General features: G+C 36.4%; 1 protein-coding gene across 1 annotated transcript in view; it reads right to left on the minus strand.

The window, feature by feature from the left end:
• Positions 1–23,665, minus strand: part of stox1 (storkhead box 1) — a 31,765-nt gene that overhangs the window by 7,130 nt on the left and 970 nt on the right. The window lies entirely within an intron of this gene.

Consider the following 23,665-nt stretch of genomic DNA (forward strand, 5'->3'; position numbering starts at 1 on the left):
TTTACAATTGAATCATTTGGCAAAACTGATATTCATCCACTCAGGGATTAGGAAACTTTGCATCAAGAAAATGTTCATGTTTTTTTCCCAAATGGAAAAAAAAAAAACAGTTAAAGAATGTTTACAGTGAGAAAGTCAATTTCTTTGCATATAGGAATAAACATTTTATTTGAATCAGGGGTCCCAAATGGGAACCAAATTGAATAATAAATCATGTCTATTATTCAATTGTGAAATAAACAATTCAATGATTAAACAAAAACATACATTTAAATTATGAAAGTGCACAAATTTCTTTTTTAATGGGAATTGTTTTACATTCATTCATTATTTGATTTCCTTTTTAATAAATGCAAAGTAAAATAAATATTTGGCATCTAACATTATAAAAACAGCAATATTTGTTTCACATCATCCTACTTTTTGAACTAGTCCCTGTGTTCTTGCTCTAAAGTCACCACAATCTAAACCAATAATATTCTAACAATAGAGTAGTAAAAGCACCAAAACAAACCAGATGATGAACGATTAGCGCAAGGACTGAGTTAACTCGAGGGCATAAGCATAACCTTACCCACAGGATTGGAAAATTGGTTTCAGTTAATCAGTTACTGTTGTTTGACTCCCACCACAGAAACAGATGGACCTCCTACTTGTTTTTGTTTTTCAAAAGCTTCCTTGTCTGTTTTTAAGTGTTGTGGCTTTTGTGTTTAAACCCGTTTGGATTTAAACTTACGCTTAAACATGCACAGGGTCCCCCCCCCCCGCCCCCTGAGCCTCAATTTTCAGAAACATTCTTGAGCTCACACTTGATGTAAACTAAACATTTACAGCCCTCACACTTGAGCCACTTAAAGACAAGTCAGCAAAAATAAACAACTAATGATATGAAGTTTGATTGAACACACATGCACGACACTAGTATTCTGGTACTGACAGATCACAGCTGAGCACACAGTTTTGGTTTCACCATAGTGTTACCAGATTTTCACAATTATCCAAATAAAAACTAATATCAACAAGAAATCATAATATGTTTTGGCATACAGCGAAATCAACAAACCAAAAAAAGGTGAAGAGATGTTGCATACTTGTGAAGAAAAATTCATACACTGTCTCTCACAATTTGTTTTCTGCAAATAATTAAAAAATATATGATACTTTATTTTTGTTCTGCTGGCTCAGTTTGCCAAACTACCATCTGATACGACTGTAGATGCGATTGTATCATCTGGTGTTTTTCTACCAACTAAAAACATCCGTCATTTAGCCATGCATTATTATTTGTTACTAAAATATCTCATGTTGAATCAGACTGGATAGATTTTGTGTAAAAAAATACAACAGAATTGTATTTAGGTCTGTACTTTGACTGGGTCGCTCTAGCACATGGTGATAAAGCTTCAATCTCAACCCTTCTACAGATCATCTGTCCTTTGTAGAGGCATTCATAACTGTTATAAAAAGAAGCAGCACAGCCTAGCACTGATGTAGAACAACCGATTAACATTGCTTTGATGTGAAGTGGGTGACTGGTTGAAACACATTTGCAGCTAAAATCCAAAGAATTTACTTGATTTTTCAGGTAATTTTCCAATTTAAAAAATTTAACTGGAAGGGCTTATTGCTACTCAGGTCTCCATCGTTACCACTTCATTTTAAGGTACAGCTGTACCAAATGTATTGAATTTGAAAACAAGAAAAAAAAATTTATTTAATCAAACAGAAATATTTTCAATATTACAGCTGAATAAAACTGTTTTGATAAATCATCCAGCAGGATGTTATGTTTAAAGGGCCAATGCAATCAAATGCTACAAACCAATAGCAAACATCCTATGGATGGACCTTCACTGCCTTTTCATTCCAACACTGTGGTCACAGTGACAGAGATGCTGCAAACTGTGGAAATATTCACAGTTTGCAGCATATAACAGTCACATTTTCCCTAAGATGGTGCAGCCCTTTTTTTCGGTTGCATATTAGTTAATGAACACTGATGTTTAAAGCTGTAGATACTGTTTTAAAAAGACAAACTTTTCTCCAACAGGGGAAACTATTCATACTGAGAATAAACTGCAAGCAGGTGGATCTTATTTACTCTATACAAATTGCTGTTCCTGAGAAACAGAAGCTGAAAATGGCAGAAACTGCTGAAATGATATGAAATAAAAGAAAAGATAAAGGTTTAATTTCTTTGTTGAAAAATAGCAGAAGCAAGCAGAAATCATGTTATGAATTAGCATCAAACAGAAAAGCTAAATGCTGTCCAGAGAGGGTTAGCCAATGTAGAAAAAATATGGTGAAATTTATTAAATTTGCAGAATCAGAAAAGAAACGAGCAAGAAAAACTTGAATCTTATCTGGTTTAAGAAATAAAGGTTTAGTTTAGGGATAGAGACTAACATTTTGAAAAATGAACGAGCAGCTTAGTGCTAGATAAACAGCTTGATAAAAGTGTTGAAAAGTTGAAGTAATGTAAAATATGATATATATATTACAGAAATAAGTTAAACTTGGGAAAAAAAACCTTTGGTAAAGTGTAAAGAATGAGGAATAAGGACAGCTTAATGGTTTTCCTGAAAAAAGAGGAATCAGAGCGAAGCAAAAGGCAGAAGCTTGGCTGATTATAAATAAGAAAAAGTAAAAACTTTAGAAAAAGTTTAGAAATGCAACACATGCCACAACATTCTATGAGCCAATGGGCATGTATAGTCCGAGAGGAAAGGACAGAAAACAATAAGAATAATACTATAGTAGATACAACCCAGCTGCATTGCAAAATTCCTTTAATGTGAGTGCGTAGCTTAGGAGAGGCATCCATTGGAAAAAAAAGTTTTTTTCAGCCACCGTCTCCCCCACTATGCCTGGCTTAATCACCTGTGCGATCATGCGCCGAACAACTACCTATAACTCTTGCATAACAAGTCGTATCGATGTCATTCTTGCACCATTTAATTCATGAGGGATTATTATTTATTATTATTATTAAAAATGGATAAACGTTTGTGTTGAACTATGTTTAATAAATCAAAAAACATAACAGATACAGAAATAATGTTCACACCATAGGGATCAGCAGGCTTTGATGGACAAATTTGCCAACTTAGATGTTTCTACCAAAAACTATGTGGACACGATGACAATGCAAAAAGGGGTTGTTTTGAAAGATTTCAATCTGAGGCTTTACTCAGAATCAACATTTTTATATGTCCGAACAGCTGAGCAAAACCATAAATTACATTGAAAAAATTATTTTAATGTGTGTGCGTTTCATGTTGTTACATGTGTTGTTTTGAATTTTTTGTCTGTGATTTTTTATAACTCTCCAATTGGACTTCTATTGAGGGAGTTTGGACTTCTTGGTAGTCTAGGCCAAACTGTAGAAAAACTGTAAATCCCACACCAATGAGGGTTACACTTCCTGACAAAAATACCTACGTTTTGATGTTGATATTTTGGTGAGTAAGCAGAAGTTGTTTGCCAAAAGTAAAATGTTTAAAAGCGCTAGAGTGGCCTACTCTAGGAGCACAAAAATTCCTTCATTGACTTCCATTATAAAACCAAAAATCTTTAAAAAATCTAAAAAAGTTTGAAGCTCCACCGAAGCAAAACTGTAAAAGGTAGCAAAAAGCAAAGAGTGCAGAAATGTTTTTAAAATCTGAATGGGGTTTCAAGCTGAAAATATGCAGAAATTGTTGAAATCGGCTGAAATATCCGGTACTAGTTAGAGTCGGAAAAAGAGAAACAGGAAAACAGTAAGTGAGAATGCTTTAATGCACTTGATTAAGTGGGGCACAAAGGCAGTTTGATGGACTGGGGATATCGGGCCTGAATGCAAAGACAATGTTATAATGATTTTTAAATATACACCATTTTTTATAGGTCTACCCGTTAAAAAATCAATGAGACACACTGAAACTTGGAGCTTTAAAGAGCTAAAAGTGGAAAAGTCCAAAGGTTATGATTGCTTTTTCAAGGTAAAAACAATTCCATATATGATACATACATGATATTACATAATAATTTGATGACATTCTAGGAAAATTGTGAAAATGGCAGAAAAAAACAACGTTTTTGCTTGTCAAATTGTGTTAGACTTTCCGTTTAAATTATAAGATAAAAGTGCCACTAAGTCTGTATAGTAAAATATCAATGCAGTGGGCTTTCTTAAAGCTCACAAGGCTTACAGATAAGGTTACTACTATGCAAAACTGATCCTAAGGGATTGTAAAAGGAAAAAAAGGAAAGAAAACATCTGCGCTCCCTCAGCTGAGGCAAGGCATTAAGCTGCCTAAACCTCAGCTGAGATATCTTTATAGCAGCTGCAGACAGCAATGAATTAAAGCTGCTGACTTAGCTCCTCATTGTTATTAACTTCGTATAGGAATGTTTGCTAGGCTGTGCACATAAAGCAGCAATGTATTGCCTATCTCAAACAGTCAGAAGATCTGCTAAAATATGACAACAGCATGTAATTTGGGGGGGGGGGGGAAACTGTCCTTTCTTAATTTAAGTTTAATTTAAGTAGGCTGAAATTATCTTATGCAATATCTGTTTGACACCTGAAAACATGACCTGTGCTTTTTGGAGAGAAAGAAAATATTAAAAGCTTTAAGAGCTAAAAAACTTCCCACGGAAGTTTAATAAATACTGTTATTAAATAGCGAAAAGATTGTGTAATAGAAGAACAAGCCTGTTGAGGATTAGGGTTTACTGCATCTAACATTAGCAGGCGTGACCACCAGGGAGGTCACTGCTGTAACCGCCTTCTCTCCAGGGGAATGGACCACTGTGTTGCTGTAATCTAAGACTGGGAATCCAACATTACACCCTTTGTCATAGCCAGAATGAATACCCAGCTGAGCACCATGGCAACACAATCCTGATCCACAAAGGGAGGGGAGGAACAGCGGCTCCAGAGTCAAAACAGGATGGGACTTGTGTTAGAGTGAGGAAGCAAAGTTTTAGTGGAGCCCCTCAACAAAGCAAAAAAAAAAAAAAACCTTCCAACTTTTCAGTCCCCTTTAATTTAATGCATATAAATATTTCAGTCCCACTCTTACCCATGATAAGTAAAGAGATCATATCTATGTGTAGACAGCGGTTCTTAAGGAAAACAGTTAAGAAGCATAATTGACCCTTAACATATTAAATTGGAATGATTTGGATCATGTGCTGCACACCTGACAGAATATCTAGATTCACAATTTTGAGCTAGATCCAAATAGAAATCTATGGCATGTGTTCACAGATGCTATTTGTCCAACTAGGTGAGCTTGAGCTGTTTTTGTAAAGATAGAAAAAAAAATCAGCCTCTAGATGCAACAGAGAAATTCTGCAAAAAGCAGCTGTAATTGTACTTCGAAGCTATATATGTTGCTCTTTTACTTAAAATAACTAAACTTCTTGATGGTTTGTGGTTTAAATTTGGCAAAAAGATTGATTACTTTTGCTTCATATAACATTACTGTTGAATTAACATAGTTGACCATATATTCAATATTCAGTACACAGACTTGAGCCTAACTTTACTTAGGCATTACTTAGGAAAATCCTCAAGACAAGGACTGCAAAAAGAAAAACATTTTTTTTGTTTAACTAGTAAATAACAATTGCATAAGGTGCTTCATTGAAAGTTTTGTCTGCAGAATTTGATCCAGGTGAGGCTAAAAGTATGTCACTTACGGAACTGTGGTTGAATCATATTAAGTCATATATTTTAAATCTTAAATGCAAAACATATGCTATAGTCAGTGTTGGGCAAGCTACTTGTCCAATGTAGTGAGCTAAGCTATCAGTTACTTAACAATAAATTAAGCTTCACTACACAAAAGCTACCACCTAAAGAATTATAGCAAGCTAAGTTACACTAATGTGTTAAAAGTAGCTTAACTACATCAGAAGCTACTTAACGTTGTACCAACCTAATATCAATTCAAAATGAGTCTGATACACTGGTTAAAATATTTATTAAAGATCAGCCAATGACATAACACAGTGTAAACATTGCTTTATGATCAGCATATTAAAATAAAAACTAAAGTAATTACTAGTAGACAAACTAGTAAACAATCTGCTGTTATTAGAACCAAATTAAAGGTACTGTGTATTGTTCTACACATGGAGACATGGCTATGAGTTTGCATTCAATGGACATCTCTAGGGAAAACGAAACCCTACAAAAGACCTCAATTAAACAGTTGATTCAAGTAACAAACAAAACTGTTTACAAAAGAAGGTGAAAAAATAAAGAAGCTAATTAAGAGATACATATATATATATATATGTCTCACCATATAATTTAATTTCTACCTACATATTTATTCATTGTATTTTTGGAGGCAATAATTAAATGCTTATTTATTTATTTATTGAGCATTTATTTATTTATGTATTTATTTTATATACGGTAGAGCTGTTCCTCCATAAAAAAATCTTATCTGTGCACAGCCTAAAAACAGATTTATGTAAACATCCTGTCAGGTAAACTAGGCCATGAAAATACAATATCTAGGTTTCACTACTGCTCTCTAATTAGAGGATCTTAGTGGCACATATGGGAGAATTATCCTGCCATAATGCAAGAGCACATAACTTCAATTAGAGAAAAGAATTTCATCTTCTTGCTCTCAAAACTTATAATGCTCACACTCAAAACATGCGCTCTCTCTCAAATATTTTCTCTTCTCTATCAAATCTTTGTTTCTTCTCTCAGATTTAATGCTTCTTGCACAGATATTTTCTCCTCTCGCTTGCTTCCTTCTCTTCGCGCACAAACCGCGCTCTGTTTGAGTCTCAGATATGCTCGCAAACCCATAGGCTCTGCTTGCGGATTTGTTTTGCTCTCTCTCAGACTGCAGTTGGATCGTCGCCTAGCAACCTTTCCAGCCAATAGAACGACAGCCTCTGAAAGGGTGCGCTTGTTTAACCCTACTGAGTGTGCCTGTGCTACTACGCCACTTATAAGAGCGTCAGCTGAAACTGCTATTTACAGTAGTTTTGTGGCTGATTGTTGTTTAGAAATAGAAAGCCTGGTTTCATTACTTAGTTTTGCCCTGGATTTTGTAGCGTTTGTGGACGCTACGTCGCTACTTGATCAAAACAATAACGTCGCTACAGGAAAGTTACTTGATAAATAAAGCAGCGACGCTACGGTCAAGCTAATGGAAAATGTAGTTAAACTAATAGCTTCGCTACATGTAGCGGCGCTACTGCCCATCACTGGCTATAGTACAGCGCAACTTTGGTTATTGCTGTTCTGAGTGAATTCCCTCAGAAAATGGGATGCTATACAGTATGTCAATCCAATTAATGATTCAACAATTAAATTAGTTTCCAATAATTTCAATAAACTATAAATCACAACTAATCTAACTATTTCAGCCCTTCTAAACAGATGACATATAAATAATATTTAGTCATTCTTTAATTAGGTCTCAGTGGACCTTCAGGCCAGGTGTTGCTGAACCATTAACCCCTTTAAATGTGGTTAATCTTTACCAAAAAAAATCTATATCCACAAAGAGAGTCACAGTTAAGAGCTAACCTTCTGTTCAGAAAAAGTCATCTATATTTTGGAGCTTTAATGGGTCTGTTACTAAGATGCTAACAGGATGCAGATCTACAGTTTATAACTGATCTGGTTAAGATAGTAAAAGAAGCAGCTGTTATTAAGACTTAAAGCTAGTTTATGCTTCTCAACAGGGAGTTTTTGAGATTTAATTTCAAGTCTGCCATGTTATGTGTCTTTTTAAATACAAAAACTCACCTGTAAATCAGAAACCACAATTAGTTCAGAGTTGTAATTTGCCACGTAATCTATAGAGATTTAAATAATAGCACATGCAAAATTTAAGCTAGATCAAAAAACTGGAAGTCGGTCAGGTGCATTACTTATTGAACACCCCTCTTATATTACTATCCTCATCAGAGTGTATAGTAGCAGTATCATTAGTATCATTCGTACTAGTAAATGTGATAAATAAGATCTAATCCTGTTTATCTATTAACCATATCCTACTACATGTGTCTTACTTAAACAAGCTGTTATCTTGATTTCCTTGTGTTAATATAGAGCAGTTATCAGATACTGTAGCGTTGCTCCATGCAGGCTACCATTCTAAAAAACTCGTCGCTAAATAAGTCATGTGACCCAGTGTGCTGCTTTAAGGCAGTCTGAGATGCCCTTAAGCCCAGAGATAACTAAGCTAAAAGTTGTTTTCTAGGTAACAAAACAAATGTGACACTAACCTGATCAGACATATTTTTAGTTGTCTGATGAAGGATTGAATCTAGATTGATGAATGTTTCTCCATGACTTCTTAATCGGCTATCAGATTCCATAATACCAATTAAACCTGGAATAAGTGGCTAAAAGTTACACAGCTTTAATACTTCAAAAAAAAAAAAAAGATGTATAGTTGGGAAGAAATGTTTCGGTATGTATGTATATCTTGTTTAAGTAAAGTAAGAGGTAAATACAGATGATTAATCAGTATTAGAAAACCTTTGGCTTTATGTTTCAATATGAACTATCACACATTATTGCAAAAATCACAAAAATCTAGCTTTCCTTGCATGCACAAAAACAAAATTCCTCCCAAACGAGGTTAATACACTGTTGTCTGGGGAATAGGATGAAGAATTTGAAGCTTTTTGGTTATGTTACAAAGATGATTGACAAAGACCTTCTCTCCTCTCTCCCCACTAAAATGTCGTTGGTTGCTGAAACTGATCAATACCACATGTATTCACATGGCTGAGCTGGTTCGCAGGCCTCAGAGCCACATGAATCCCATTTCAAGCGTGATTACATTAAGTTTAGTCTCAAGAAGAAAAACAGAGGGGAAAAAATGGGTAAACAATGTTCAAAACAGTTTGTAGACCTTATATTAGCTGTACTGATCCAGACATATGTCAAAGTGATCTAAACTGGAAACAGAAAAGACAACTTTTCAGACATGTTCCTCCGAATACTGTACATTTTGGCTAATGTTTTTATTTATTTATTTATTTTTTTAATTTTGTAAACTCATTTCTAATTATTACAAATTAGAGACCTGCCATACCACATTAAATTTATTATACAATGATTCTCTTTCAGAGAAGCCAACTTAAAGGTATAGTGAAGGAGTTCAGTGAATTTTTTAAAAGACCCGCCCTCTCCACACAAGAAAATGCTAATGCACAACCCGTTTAAAGAAGCGTTTTCCGTCAAATCATTAGCTGGAGCTATGTTGCACAATGGTACAAGTTGAAACATCCAAGATAGCACAAATGTTAACATTAGTCTAGCTTATTATGAAATTCTAAAACTTAGAAGGATCCATAGTAGGAGCAAAATGTAAGAATATAACTGGTAATAAACAATAAAAACCATGCAGATTTTTAGATGATAAATGTTTGGAACATTGTAGAAGCTTCCGTTCTGCAGAAGCACAAGTTCGGAAAAGATAAAAAACATGTGTAGAGGGTAGATTTCATTAGCTATTTTTTTTTAATTAGCTATAAGTCTACTCAAAAAATTACTTATTATTTCTGAGACAAATAATCTCTGACTTTTTAACTCTTTTTAACTCTGACTGCTCTGAAACTCTAACATCCAAACTAATTTGTTTAATATACATAATGTACATCAAGTTGCACCCAAATTCTCTGAGTGGTATGTCTGGTGCGCATGCAGTCAAATATTGCATATCTTTGTTGCATTTTTTTTTTTTTTTAATGTTCCTCTGAGGAAACACAACAGGAAACCGTTCCTCATTGCTGCTTCCTTACATTTGCCTGATAAAAACGACAACAACAAAACGTCTGGCTATTCTTCTCTACTAAATCCGAAAGGATTGCATTATTTTTTAGGAAATATGCATTAAATGGTCTGCTTAATGGGAAAGCATAAAACGACAGCCTTGACCTGCTCCCTCTTTCCTCTATACTGCTGCAGGTGAAGCCTTGGTGAAATATCAGCTTTGTTTTTCTCACTCGAAGGCCCTTTGAGGAGACTTATGCTCTCAAGCATACACCCTCTTATCTTATCATGCTATCATCTAATCTTCTGGATTCCACTTAGCCAACGACTTAATCTTTCCTCTCAGTCATCAGGAACACACAGCACGGCATTCAGCACAATCAAACAACCCCCCCCCCCTCAACTCCAGCTGACTGGGACCTTGACATGCTTCAGTGTATCTGCAGATTATACAGGCAAAATCTGAGTTAAATCTCCATTGGCATAATGTCAAACATTTTTACGGTCAGATTAAGTGTAATAAGAGTAGATGCTAACCATTATTTGTCCTCACGCCCTTTAACAACCCCTTTTTCCTTTATTTTTTATCATGTTTACCCTGACTTCCTATTTGATATGTTTGTGTGGAGTGGGTATTGCATGTTTTTTTGAAGTTCTTTATGTGTTTGTGTCTTTCACTCGCAAAACAACACACAGATGTGGGCGTTGCAGTTAAATGACCCAATAAACTCAGTGAAAAGATCCCTTCAGAAAGCAACAAGAGGCCGAATGTCTCAACAAGCAGACCAACACAAACTCTTTCCTGTATTTCCTTCCTGAACGCAGTTTTAGCACAGCTTGGAGAGTAAATATCGACTGTAGACCTCAATACACAATTAGCCAACCGACTATTGCTCATGGCTCATCAATACGCTATAAAAAGGATTTGAATCTGATCTCTTTACAAGTGTGTTGATTGATTTTCAGCCATAAAAGCAGTGTCTCCAACCAAATTTTAGTCATATGGTAAATATTTCATCAGCTCTGTTGAGGGTTTAGTAACTCAAAATGTAGTTAATATGTTTAAACATTAACAGGAGTGTTGAGATAGAAATAATACTTTTTTAATATAAGCTTCCTTTATTTAATCAGTACATAAACATATGTTTTTTATTCTCAAGGTATAAAAATTATAAACAGTAGAAAAAAATCTTAAGCATAATACTAAAAAGATTTATGAGCTAAAAGTGATGGTCAGTGAAAAGAAATACGGGTCAGGTTTGTGTTGATTCACGTCACCATGGAAACGTTTAGTATAGCAGCGAGCTGCCAAATGCAATACAAAGACAAAGAGGGAAAAGCAATAGCAGCAGAGGGGCCATATGGGTCTCTGAAAGCCAACATAAAGGGTTATTAAACCACCAGCTGCATTTGAATGTTCATCTGAGCTGGCAAGAAGGAACAAGCAGAGTATGATAGGGTCTTTAAAACTAATACTTTCAAACATCTCCGTTCACATAGTTTGTCACCGCAGAATAACCAGAACCAACCCCTGCAGCTGTAACCTCATTAAATACTTCTTTTTCTGACTAATGCTTCACACTAGGAGAAACTTAAAGCATAATCTCTGTATGTGAGTTAGTGTACAGATAATTTTATTCCAACCAGATCTGTTGCATAAATCTGTAACAGTAGAGAGGACATTACAGCATAATTGCACAAACTTGAAGTCCCAACTTACTTGTTAGTAACCTTAAACCAAAACATCCCAATGCCAGGAGACACATCAAAAGCATGCTATTATCCCATCCTCTTTGCTTCAGGCCTATTTCAGCTTAATGGACCCCACCCCATATCTGGTTCTCTTTGGCTGTTATTTACACAGAAATGAATCTGATGTCTGTATAGGCCTTTTCGTGGTGTTAAAAGCAATTTGTATCCCCTTTCCCACAACCAGACAGTTAGAAACGAAAGCGCAAGACTGTGTAGACTCTAACAAAGTTAGATTTGAAAACCACATCAGTTGTTTGGCCAAAGCACCTTTAACATATGCATATAGAACTTAACTTCACCAATATGTATATCACTATTATCAAAATGCTCTAATAAATGTGTCAGAGATCTGAACTAAACAATTATCCATGAATCGCCTCTGTCGTCATTTCTGCATGTCAAATACTAAAAATCAGGGTTTTTTCTTCCAGTAAATTAAATACATCAGAGCTATGACATCCAACTATTATTAGTCTAGAAATTCAACAGCCTTTAATCTGCTTTGTTTTAAGTTTGACTAAGCATTAACTAAACATATATATGGCTTAAATGCATAAATGAGGATAACAATAAATGAAACAGAGATCATTAATGACACTCAAGTCTGATATGATTAAAATCAGATTTTTAGATTGGAAAATAAGTCAAGCTTAATTTTTTTTTTAAGATAAGAGTCAAAGCCCCGGTCAGAAAATCTGGTTTTATGGAGCTTTAATTGATGTTGGATCAAAAGCGACTGCTTCTCTAATGCAGAAAGATCCACGGGTTTTAGGTTAGTCAATGTTAAATTAGTGGTTTTATGTGTATTTAGTATTTTTCACAACAAAAATTTTTTCAGGGACTCTGATTCCCAAGTTTCCAAAAACCTCCAGTTGACTTTAATAATTGTTAGGTTTATACACAGAGGTTTAGAAGTATATGTCTATGTCCTGTGCTTGTTTCAGCATATTTATATTTCAGCATTTATAAGCCTGTTGTCTTTATTAGACAGAAAGTACAGAAAATAAAGACATTAAATGAAGAAAAAGGGAGAGAGAAAAAAAGAACACCTGAAGCACAGACTGAAACTGATTTGCTGTTTGTAGGTTTTTGGCATATCTCCAACGACACCTCACCAAAACAAAGATACGCACAATAAACATTGGTTTCACCATCCATTAATCAGAAGTGATAACATTCATTTATTGCAGATGAAACCTATTTCCTGCTGTTTTACTAGACTCATGCTACAGCAGATTGCTTTGTTTATAGTTTTCAGAGCAGCGCTCTCATCCAGTACCTGCCATGTGATACATTGCTTTTTAATGTCCAACAATTGGTCCATGCACAGTTTGGAATGCTGTATCCAAGCCTTTTTTTCAGTGTTTTACCACAAAACAGCGTTCTACTGATCATAGAAACAAGTAATATATGATCCAGTGCTACATAGTTTGACAGCAAAAACATGAACATTTAAACATAAGTGTCTAATAAGAAACCCAAGAAGCTGGTGATTGGATAAGAGGTACAGTACACTAACAGATCCACTGGCAGATTCTGGCCAAGAAACTGAACCCCAGTCTCTGTGAAAAAGCTGGAACAAATTTTTGAAACCAGAGTGGAAACACGCAAGTTTGGAGACTTGAGGGTAAAAACACCAAAGACAGGGTGGGAAACTAAAGGTCATTGCATTCGGCTCAAGAACTCTGACCCCAGCTGAAAAAGCTATTGTCTACATTCCGGCAAGTTAGAGTTCCTGGCACTTAAATGGCCGGTGTGTGAAAAGTTTAGGGATTATCTGTTTTATGCTCCAGAGTTCATAGTGTATACAGACAATAATCCCCTGACGTATGTGATGAGATACAAAGTTGAACACCACAGGACATAGGTGGGTGGGTGAGCTTGCAGACTTTAGGTTTAACATCAAGTACAGGCCGGGCAAGGTTAACGTAGATGCTGACAATGATAGTTATATCGGAGAGTGCACAGAGGAGCTTAGCCGAGACATTGTCTGCGCTACTTGGGAAGGCAGTGAAGTAGCAAAGGAGAATGACATTGCTTATGTAGTTACTTTAAACCTTGTCCAAGGTACCGAAGCAGATAGCTCCACATTACCTACAGTACCATCAGTCACGAAGAACTAGCAAAGGCACAGAGACAGGATGCAACAATAGGTAAAATACTAAGACTAAAGGAAACTAAATCAAAGCTAACCGACAGAGACAGGTCATATGCAGGGGGCTTCGTGAAGAAACTAATGCGGGAGTGGGGAAAGCTTAAGATACAGGATGGCCTACTGTACAGGGAAGCAGGAGGTAGACATCAGTTGGTACTTCCTGCAGAATACAGGCCTATAGTACTAAAGGATCTCCATAATGACATGGGACATCTCGGTGCCTAACGCGTTATCAGCCTAGCCCGAGAACGCTTTTACTGGCCATTTATGAAAAAGGACATTGAGGCCTACGTAACTACAGTAGGAAGTGTCCCTGTATAAAGCAGAAGAAACCTGCCACACATGTGAGGGCACCTATGGGTAGTATTAGTACCAGCGCGCCCATGGCACTGGTATCTATTGACTACATGCATCTAGAAAAGGGTAGAGGTGGTTACGAATACAAACTTGTTGCAGTTGACCATTTTCCCCAAGCATAGCCAACAAGAAATAAGTCAGCGAAGACTGCTGCTGAGAGACTGTACAGCGATTTCTTCCCTTGATTCGGTTACCCTGCTAGAATACACCATGACCAGGGCCGTGAGTTCGAGAATGCGCTGTTTAGTCTCGGCAAGAACCTGTTCAATTTGTTTGATCCAAACTTTCATGCAGGCTTCTATCTTTTTAGTGGTTTCTTTGTTGCTGGCTGCTGCCTTGTAATCCGCAGGAGATTTCAACAACTCTAAGTCAAGCGCGTCACATTGCTTCAAAGTAACAATTTCTTGTAGGCTCTCCTTTGTACCCATTAAAACAGAGACAAATCTTTCAAGTGAAGATATAAACCCCTTTTTTTCACCCTGAGCCTGGGGACTGGCAAATTCATCCCAACCGTGGTTTGTTTCCCTTAGTGCAGGGATGAAGACTTCTGAGAACAACTGCTCCACACTTTTAAAAAGCCCACCTCTTGTGGCGTCCAACATATTGAAGCTCACCTCTTGTAATCTTGTGGCCATGGTTTCAAGCCCTTGAATCTTAGAGTTCTGCAGTACAGAGTAGGTGGAGATGGTGTTAAACATCTCCAGGATCTTGTTTAAGCACTGCTGGAGTGAATCAAACTTCCTAAAGATGTACACCTCACAGATGTTAAACTTTCTCATAGAGGGAGTTTGTTCCTGCTCCTCCTTGGTCTTATGAAAACACCGCTGATATTCCTGATTTAGTCGAATTTTAGCTTTGATTTTGTCAATAACCTCCTGCTGAGGTTGGTCCCAGATTGAATTTGAACCATTATTTGTGATGTAGGCTTTGCAAGAAGTGACCATCTGATTGGTGACCTTGACAAGCAGAGTCATAATGTTTTCAGATGTGTTGTAATGGGGAGAAATATGGTACATCAACTTGATGGCATTCATCAAACCAGGGATTGCCTCCACCATTGATACCGGATCACTGTTGTAGAGAGGGTCATAAAACTTCTCTAAGCTATAGGGGTATTTCATGTTGTCTTTAGCCTTATTAGCAGCATCAGTAAGCCTTCTGTCTAGTTCCTGCCATGGCTTGATGAGTTTAGATTACATTAACATTTCTTTATGAGAATATAGTTTTCCGTGGAAGGGGTGCGGGCAAAATGAAGCAAAGAATAGGTCTGGACACTGGGCAGATTGGTCTGATAATAAAGTGTTTGTTTAACACTTTATTTTAACAAAGTTAGGAAGTAAAATATACACCTTCAATACCAATAAAAAATATATACGTATTTGATCACATTTGTCACATTTTTCCAGATTTAGTTTTTTGTTCAAGTTACAAATATTGCTTACAATCATGTTCAAAATTATAAGTCCTTGATAAACTCAAGGACAAAAAGTCAAACATTTATTAATAATAACGCATCTCTGTGTCAAATTAGACTTAACTGCCGCTGTGTCAGTAAAAGAAAATATATGAAATTGTCCTTAATTTTAAGGGTTTTAATATTAACAGTCATGTAACAGTAGTACATTTTTATGTGAGTTGAGGTCCCATCTTTAATGTAACCATGGTGGATTATGTGCTGCAACAACTTGAGGTGCAGAGGTGCCCATTAAGCAAAGAACACCTGGGTACTGTATTGATCAATGTTGCTCCATTTGCTTCCGGAAAAAAGCGCTCTGAAGCCAAATGACCCCAGGGTGGCTTGTTAGCAACAAGGTTGCACCCTTTGACCCCTGCAGCACAGTTAGGACAGGGTGGGCCATTTAGAGCTAGCAAAGCTCAGCAAGGGGTGTCATGGCTAATAAGCTGACATCTGGAAGAGTTATGACCATTAGTGGAGCGCTCTGAGACTTTGACCAAACACCCTCATGAAAAGCAACACCCCCTGTGTTAAGACTACGCTTTCAAGTAGAAAGAACAGTGAATAAATGAGGCCTGCTGCGGTATGAGCAAAGTAAATGATCAAAAGGCTAAATGAAGCATTTCAGGAATGTTTCTCCGCTTCATGGTATGGAGAGGTAAATGAAACATACTGTTTGAAAAGGTAACCTCAAAAAGGCAAGCAGGACTATGCTCCAGTCCTCCAAAAATCGACACTTGAGGAGGTACATACTGCATACTAAGCAGTGTTTTCGATGGCAAAATGGAGAACTGGTGTAAAGATGCAAGCAAGAAAGGAGACTAGAGGAAATAATAAGAAGAAGGATGCAGAAAACCTTACTGTCATGGCTGACAACATCTGACAACCAATATCCTCTTTCTTCTAAGTGGTAATACCATTAAATAATACAACTATTCAATGTCATTAAGAGCCTCAACAAAGTTGATTCCATGTGAACACAAAAAACATTTCCAAATGGTTTCTAAGCCTTTTATCAGCTCCCTTCTCACAGGCTTCTTAAAGCTTAGTTACAGTAGCATTTCTATACACATTTACTCAGATAATTTCACTTTCCCAAGGCATTGGGAAAAACCCGCCTTCCTGCTGTCATGTGTCACTTTGAGACATCACATGATCAGAGTTGAACTTAGCAAAATGACAGGAGGAGTTTGTGAAGCATTGGAGTCAATCAAATTTCACAGGAATCGGTGTTCAGTAACAGATTTCTAAAAAAAACTTTTAAACAACGTTTTCTTACATTTATATTTTCTAACTAAAGAGACAAACAATCAATAAAAATGAAATGAAACCCGTGAAAAGGTTGCTGGAGCTTTTTCATTAAAATAACGGCAACAGTGTGTCTATTAGGAAAATTAAAGACAAAGACTTCGTTATATTGCTGTCTTATTTTCATGAATAAACAACATTATACTTTATCAGATTGTAGAGGTTCTGGTTATCCTAACTGATACTTAAAAATGGCATTAAAATCTGTCTTATAGTCAGGTAATAAAAGTAGTAGTAATAGTAAAAAAGATTATCGACTCATTTTTTTTCACTTTATGCATTCAAAATAAGCAACTTCAAATAGATAAAAGCACATCAAAAGGGTTGAATATTGTATCACATTAATTATGATTGATTATTGAAATGTTGATCTGCCAATTTAGAAAGTTATCAACATGTACTATAAGAAAAACCTACTCTGAGCGATAATTAAGCCAAATCTGTGCCACTGGTATCAATATTACATATAAATAAATCCAATTAAATATACTCTGTTAAGAACTCCTCTGGTGGCATTATGTTAGCTTTGCCTGGTTTAAATTCTGTAAAACACCCTTGTTAATAACTACTAATCTAATATAGTTATTAAGGATTTATCTGAAAAAATGTCTGACATATAGTTTTATTGGAAAAATGTTTGCTGGACCCCTAAATTCATCCTCATTTATGTATAACAGAAGAACAGCTGATCACCCTATTGATCAGTTGGTTTTCTGACTGTCTGGAGTTCCTTTTAATCTCAAGTTCTTGATCTCTTTTTATAAACCACAAAATGTGTTTCCTTTCAATTGTCTTCTGTGATTTACTTAAAGGAAAATTCCGGTTTTTAACACTTTTAGCCCATTTTCTGTAGTGTCCAGGATGAAATCGAATGATCGACACCAAAATTTTGACGATTGGTCCTGTCTCTGCTATTTGGCTCATGCAGAATCCCCCCCTGGCTGCTTCAGAATGGCTTCCATAGTGCATGTCCGATAATGTCCTTAAAACAACCTTAAACGTTCTTTTTTTAAAATATGCTACTCACCGGGTCGTCAGCGCTGTTCAATGACGTTACAAAAAAAGTTTCGTGAAGAAAAACCGTTCCTGTCTTGTTTTATTTAGCATTTTGTAAATCCCAGAACTATTTTTTCCGATACATCACAACCGCTTATAAACTTCCGCTTCCCGTTCGAATCTGAAGCGTTGCACACTCCAGACCACTAGTTGGCGACGGTATCCTCTACCGTCAAACTCAAAGTCCAATATGTCCTCCTCAAGAATCCACCTTTCGTATTCCATTTTCAGAGTTTTTTAAAGTGTTTAACAGAGACGTTAGCACCTCGACATCGGAGTACACAGAGTGAAGTAGAAACACTTGGGCCTTGCGAAAAGACTACAACTAAGGGTAAACAGGCCCCATTTCCGTTTCCGGTGGTGGAGGGATATTGACTATTCCAACAGAACTCAATGGGATTTACAAAATGCTAAATAAAACACTACAGGAACGTTTTTTCTTTACGAAACTTTTTTTGTAACGTCATTGAACAGCGCTGACGACCCAGTGAGTAGCATATTTTAAAAAAAGAACGTTTAAGGTTGTTTTAAGGACATTATCGGACATGCTCTATGGAAGCCATTCTGAAGCAGCCAGGGGGGGATTCTGCATGAGCCAAATAGCAGAGACAGGACCAATTGTCAAAATTTTGGTGTCGATCATTCGATTTCATCCTGGACACTACAGAAAATGGGCTAAAAGTGTTAAAAACCGGAATTTTCCTTTAATTAAAATTGTGAGCTTATTAGCTGTTCATTTTTTCCCCCGCTATTTTATTTTACTTATAGAAATTATAACCTACAGATGATAGCCTACAGATATCTAAACTATTTTAATAATGTTTTAGCCAATCCCTAGAATGTTTGATATCTCATTATTCATTTTACATCCTGTATTAGTTACATGTTGTTTTGTTTTTGGTTTTTCATTTGTGCATTAGTTGTCTAAAACGTCCCAGAGAGAGCAGCAAATCAAACTCACCCCTCCCCAAGCAAGTTGTACATTTTGAGTTTTTAATGATTTAGAAACATTTTGAGCCATTCATAAATCTAAGGGAAATTTATTACTGTTATATGCGGGTTCTATAACTGTTTCCAACTGTTGATGAGCATTAATTAAGTGAATGCATTCAATTTTATGTTTTGGACTCTGATTTAAAAACAAAATAACAAATAGAGTTTTGTTGAAATAGCTTTGTGATCATCTCCCCCACTGTATGGTGCATGTGTTCGTGAATGATTGAATAAATTGGGATTATTCAAATCATGTTGTTTGTGCTGTAGATATCTGAGATTTACCTGATTATTATTATTATAAAAAATGTAAACTAATAATGTAAGGACACAATTGCATTACTCTGGAGTTGGTAATTTACTATTATTTATCTGCTAAGATAAAACAAAATGTTATAAAGGTATAAAACTTTTGTGTGTTTTTATTACGGCCACCAAAACCAATTTCATGTGTGTTGTGTTTTTTCTCAGGCACAATTTTAATAAGCTTGGTAATAAATTAAATAATGCAAGTTATTGATTAAAAATACCACGTTTTCACAGTAGTTGTACAAAAGGGTTGCATCCAATTATGTAAATACCTTAATAAAAAATAAACATGTCACAACTATTCCTTCTATCCAGAGAATTTAGTAATTTTTTAAGTACTTTTTAAGCAGAATACCTCTTTCTTTCATTTTCCTTGTTGCAAATCAACAAATACTGGCTAGTATTGCCAAATTAACTGGTGGGGCTATCTGCCCAGGTAGCCAGACAGCAGGTTTAGGCTACCAACAGAGGTTTTAAATTAGGCTATCCTAAAAAGAGTGGCATTCCTTTAGTTTCAGATTTTTATTTCATTTTACTTTTCTATTCTTTTTTTGTGTGTGTGAGACCTGCGTTGTTTGCCAACAGGAAAAAAACTGTAGTTTTTATAAGAGAGGTAAATATAAATGACCTTTCAAATAAATGGAGGGGTACTGATACTCAGAGCTCCTTAAAGCCGCCAATGTGGTTAATTCTCCACTTCCTCTGAAATATCAATGAGATTAATCTTATCTACAGAAAGAGCAAAGTTAAAAGTTATGGTACTAGTAACCATTCTTACCATTGATTTACCACAGCATCACGCTGATGGTAACAGAGAGACAGATGACTCCCTCCTCCTGCAGCCCCTCTTGGGGGGATTAACAGTCAATTTAGGGCCGGCTGGTATATATAATCCACCCAGCAGGCCGTGCCAAATAAACCTCTCAAGAGAGGCATCATAATAAAACGTCTGAACCATCTCAGCAGGCTCTGAATGTGGATCATCTCACAGTTAAACCCATCCACCCTTCATGGAAAAAAAACACTAATTTGAAACATTTGTATTGTATGATCTTTGTACATTTGAGAGAAGGAATGGAATAAACAAGAAATACGTCTAAAACATCCTCGCTCTGCCAAGCTTGTTCTCACATAATCATGAGTAAAAGAATGTTGCTTCAGTTCATTGATTAAATCCTGCTGATTGTTGCATCCAGCACCCAGGTTGTTCCAGACAGCAGCATTTAAACCAGGGTCCCCAAACTCGCTGTAATGAACTGAACCATCACATTCACTTTGTGTTTGTTTAGCTAGACAAAATCCTCCAATTTAGTCTGTTTATGCTGTAAAAAAAAAAAAAAAAAAGCATGAGATTTTCTGCATTACACAAGACAAAACGATTTTGCTGAAATTCAAGTTTATTTATTGAAACAAGTCCCACAAAAACTGAAACTGCTTTCTGTTTTTACGCTCATACGTTGAATTTCCTTTATGGATCCCAGGTGTTTAGAATAATAAATGTGTCATCTAACCAGGATTACTGTAAACCTGTAGCTTATTATGCACGGTACAGTTAGAGCTGTCTCGGCTGTCATGCTGCTCATTACTGACATAATTTTGTAGGATGAATGAAGAAACGAGCCAACAGAGAAGAATGAGAAACAACCCCACAGACCTGATTTGAAGCAGAGGTCATTCCCAGTACCACTGGGGCCCATTCCCAAAACAATAACAACCCAGGCTGATCATACTAACTCCTTCTCCTGTCTTCTTACCTCACCAATCCCCCGTCCACTTTCACTTCCCCCAATCATGGATGATAGAGCAACAATCTGTGCAGACTCAGCCTGGTAACTCTGATAATGAAGTTATCAAAGATTCAAGCGTTTGTGTTGTTGTTTCTTTTTTCTTTAAATGGAGGTCTCTTCAGCTATGTCAACTAATGTCAGGCACATCTGGCTTGCTTCAGCTTTATACGTCGACTGAAAAAGCCACTTAACTCCACGGGGTAGTAAAGGCACATCCCAACCTTGGGCCGTCCTGGGAAAGGAAATAGGGTTGTTTGAAAATTCACTGTAGCCCTTAACTCACAACATTTCAGTTTTGCAGCTGACATTTTTATATCAGGACAATGTCAAGGCCTTTAAATTACCGGCCTGATATCAATCAAGGAGTCGGACATCCACACAGTCCCTGACCGACTGTGAAACGGACAGGGTATTAATCTTTGTGGCAGGATAAGCGGCTGCAGTTGGCAGCCAGTTTCACAGTGATTCACTACTTACCAGCTCTCAGTGAGAAAGCCCTAAACAAAACTCTGACAGCTGACCAGACCTGACTTCAATACGCTTCGCTGCAGAGAATTTGTTAAAATTGAGTTAGAGGTTCAGATGTACTGAGAAATAAGCCAGTGACCAGCGTCACATAAATGTCCTCTTAATCCTGATGTACCATTGACTGGCATGAAATAAAGTCAGAGGAAGTCAGAGATGTAAGAAACTATTTAAACCATCCTTTTTTATGGGATTTCAACTTATTTTGTCTGTTTGTTACAGCAGAGAAAGAGAAATAAAGACTTCAGGCTGTAGCAAAATTGCTTTGGTTGTGCTTTAAAGTTTTCAATACAAGATGTTAAAAAACGAGGGCAACCTTTTAGAAATCTATGATTTAAAACTATATTTTTACCAGTTAAAAGAAACTGAAAGAGCTGTGTCAGTAATAGCTGTGCTAAAAAATCACTATCATCTTGCAATCATATTATCTTTGATTTTAAATATTAGTAAAATGCAACAAGTCACTTGGGAGAGGGGGCCTAGTGGTTAGGGCATAGAGCTTGGAATCCTGAGGTTCTGAGTTCGAGCCCCACTCCCACAGACTGCCACTCTGGCTCTCTGATCCTTAACCCAACATTGCTCCCCAGGTGCCCCACAATGGCAGCCCACTGCTCTCTAAGGGGATGGGCTAAATGCAGAGGTAAATTCCAATGTGAGCTCAATAAAGTTCAATTAATATTTGATGGTTAGGTTTTGCAGTTTGTGTCAAATGTCAGTGAATCTTTAACAAAAATATTTGGACATTTAAATGGAAAACCTTGCATTAAGTTCTCTGTCTCACCTTTGGGAGCTAAATAGAAGTTTAGGGTCATAAACTGTCTTCACCAGGACGGCGTGTCAGCCTCTGCCTCACCCTCTCCTCCCCCATTCCACGCCCTCCAAAGGTCTCCCTCTGTGTGGTCTGTGCATTCCTCCAATGACTTGTCTGTGCACTGCTCAATCTTTGCAGAGCTGACAGGCTGACACAAAGTCAGCAATTAGATGGTAAAGATCAAACATGACAGCCTTCATAATGCTGTAAAAATCTAAAATGGAGCCTATATATATATATATATATATATATATATATATATATATATATATATATATATATATATATATATATATATATATATATATATATATATATATATATATATATATATATATTTATTTATTTATTTTTTTAGAGGACATTCAAACTTTGGAATTAAAGTGAGACATTAAAAGGGGGATAACCCTCTCTTCGAAATAATTAGGCCTAAGATTGGGCATTAACTACCTATGAGATCAGGCTACAGGAGGCTGTATGAGGAGTTTTTCATTCCTATTTCATTGTGTTCACTATATTCTTCTTTAGGAAGCAGACTGATCAACAATAAACTGGGTTCTAAGGGTTCCTTCAAACCCCTCTTTGTGCTCTCATAAATATTGTTTTAAGGATTATTTGTGCAGTATAAAAACTAAGATGTCAGAAAAGAGGTAATTGTTTTCTTCTTTACAGTGCTTACAAAATGCTCAAAATGGCATGGATCCCCATTGACTGCATGTGCATAAAAGTAATGGAAAAAATACTTCTGTGTTTATCACTCTATAAATGACACCAAACTGTGCAAAAAGCCACATCATCTACACTAAATAGTGCTTCTGCACAAGGCAATTTCATGCGAGACTCTCAAAAGCAATATCCTGGAGCAAATTATGTTTATTTAAAAAACAACAACAATGTTTTGACAGGTTAGCTGGAAGGATCCATTTACCTGTTGTAAAAATTTTCAAAATATTTTAAGCAAAATTGTCATACATACATAACTTTATACAGGAGTGATTTCTTTCCCTGGCTGTATCACAGTGCTGCCCCTCCCCCACTTCTTGCTGCACACAAATATAAGCACCCTATGATTTTCCTCCCTTATAAGAGAGTAAAAAAAAAAAAGGAGGCATGGTATGGAAACTGAAGGAGCGCCACATTTACGTCTTATTAAGGCCCATAGGTTCTCCTGAGGTTCACTGTGGACATCCACATCTAGCCCAGGTTTCTTTAATCCAGAGATGCTTGTCCGCTCTGGCGGTAGAATAAAAACCTCAGAAACATCAGCAGAAGAAGATAAAAAAGTGGTCTGATTAATAGGAGAAGAAGACAACTACAGCAAGGCCTGTTTTTAACTGCACGGTGTGGGAAAATTACCTGTTTATAACAGCCACTAATATTGTGTTGTGTGATGGTAACAGCAGTA

This window comes from Cyprinodon tularosa, unplaced genomic scaffold (assembly GCF_016077235.1).
Source record: "Cyprinodon tularosa strain WSP-4 unplaced genomic scaffold, ASM1607723v1 ctg32, whole genome shotgun sequence".
Lineage (NCBI taxonomy): Eukaryota > Metazoa > Chordata > Actinopteri > Cyprinodontiformes > Cyprinodontidae > Cyprinodon > Cyprinodon tularosa.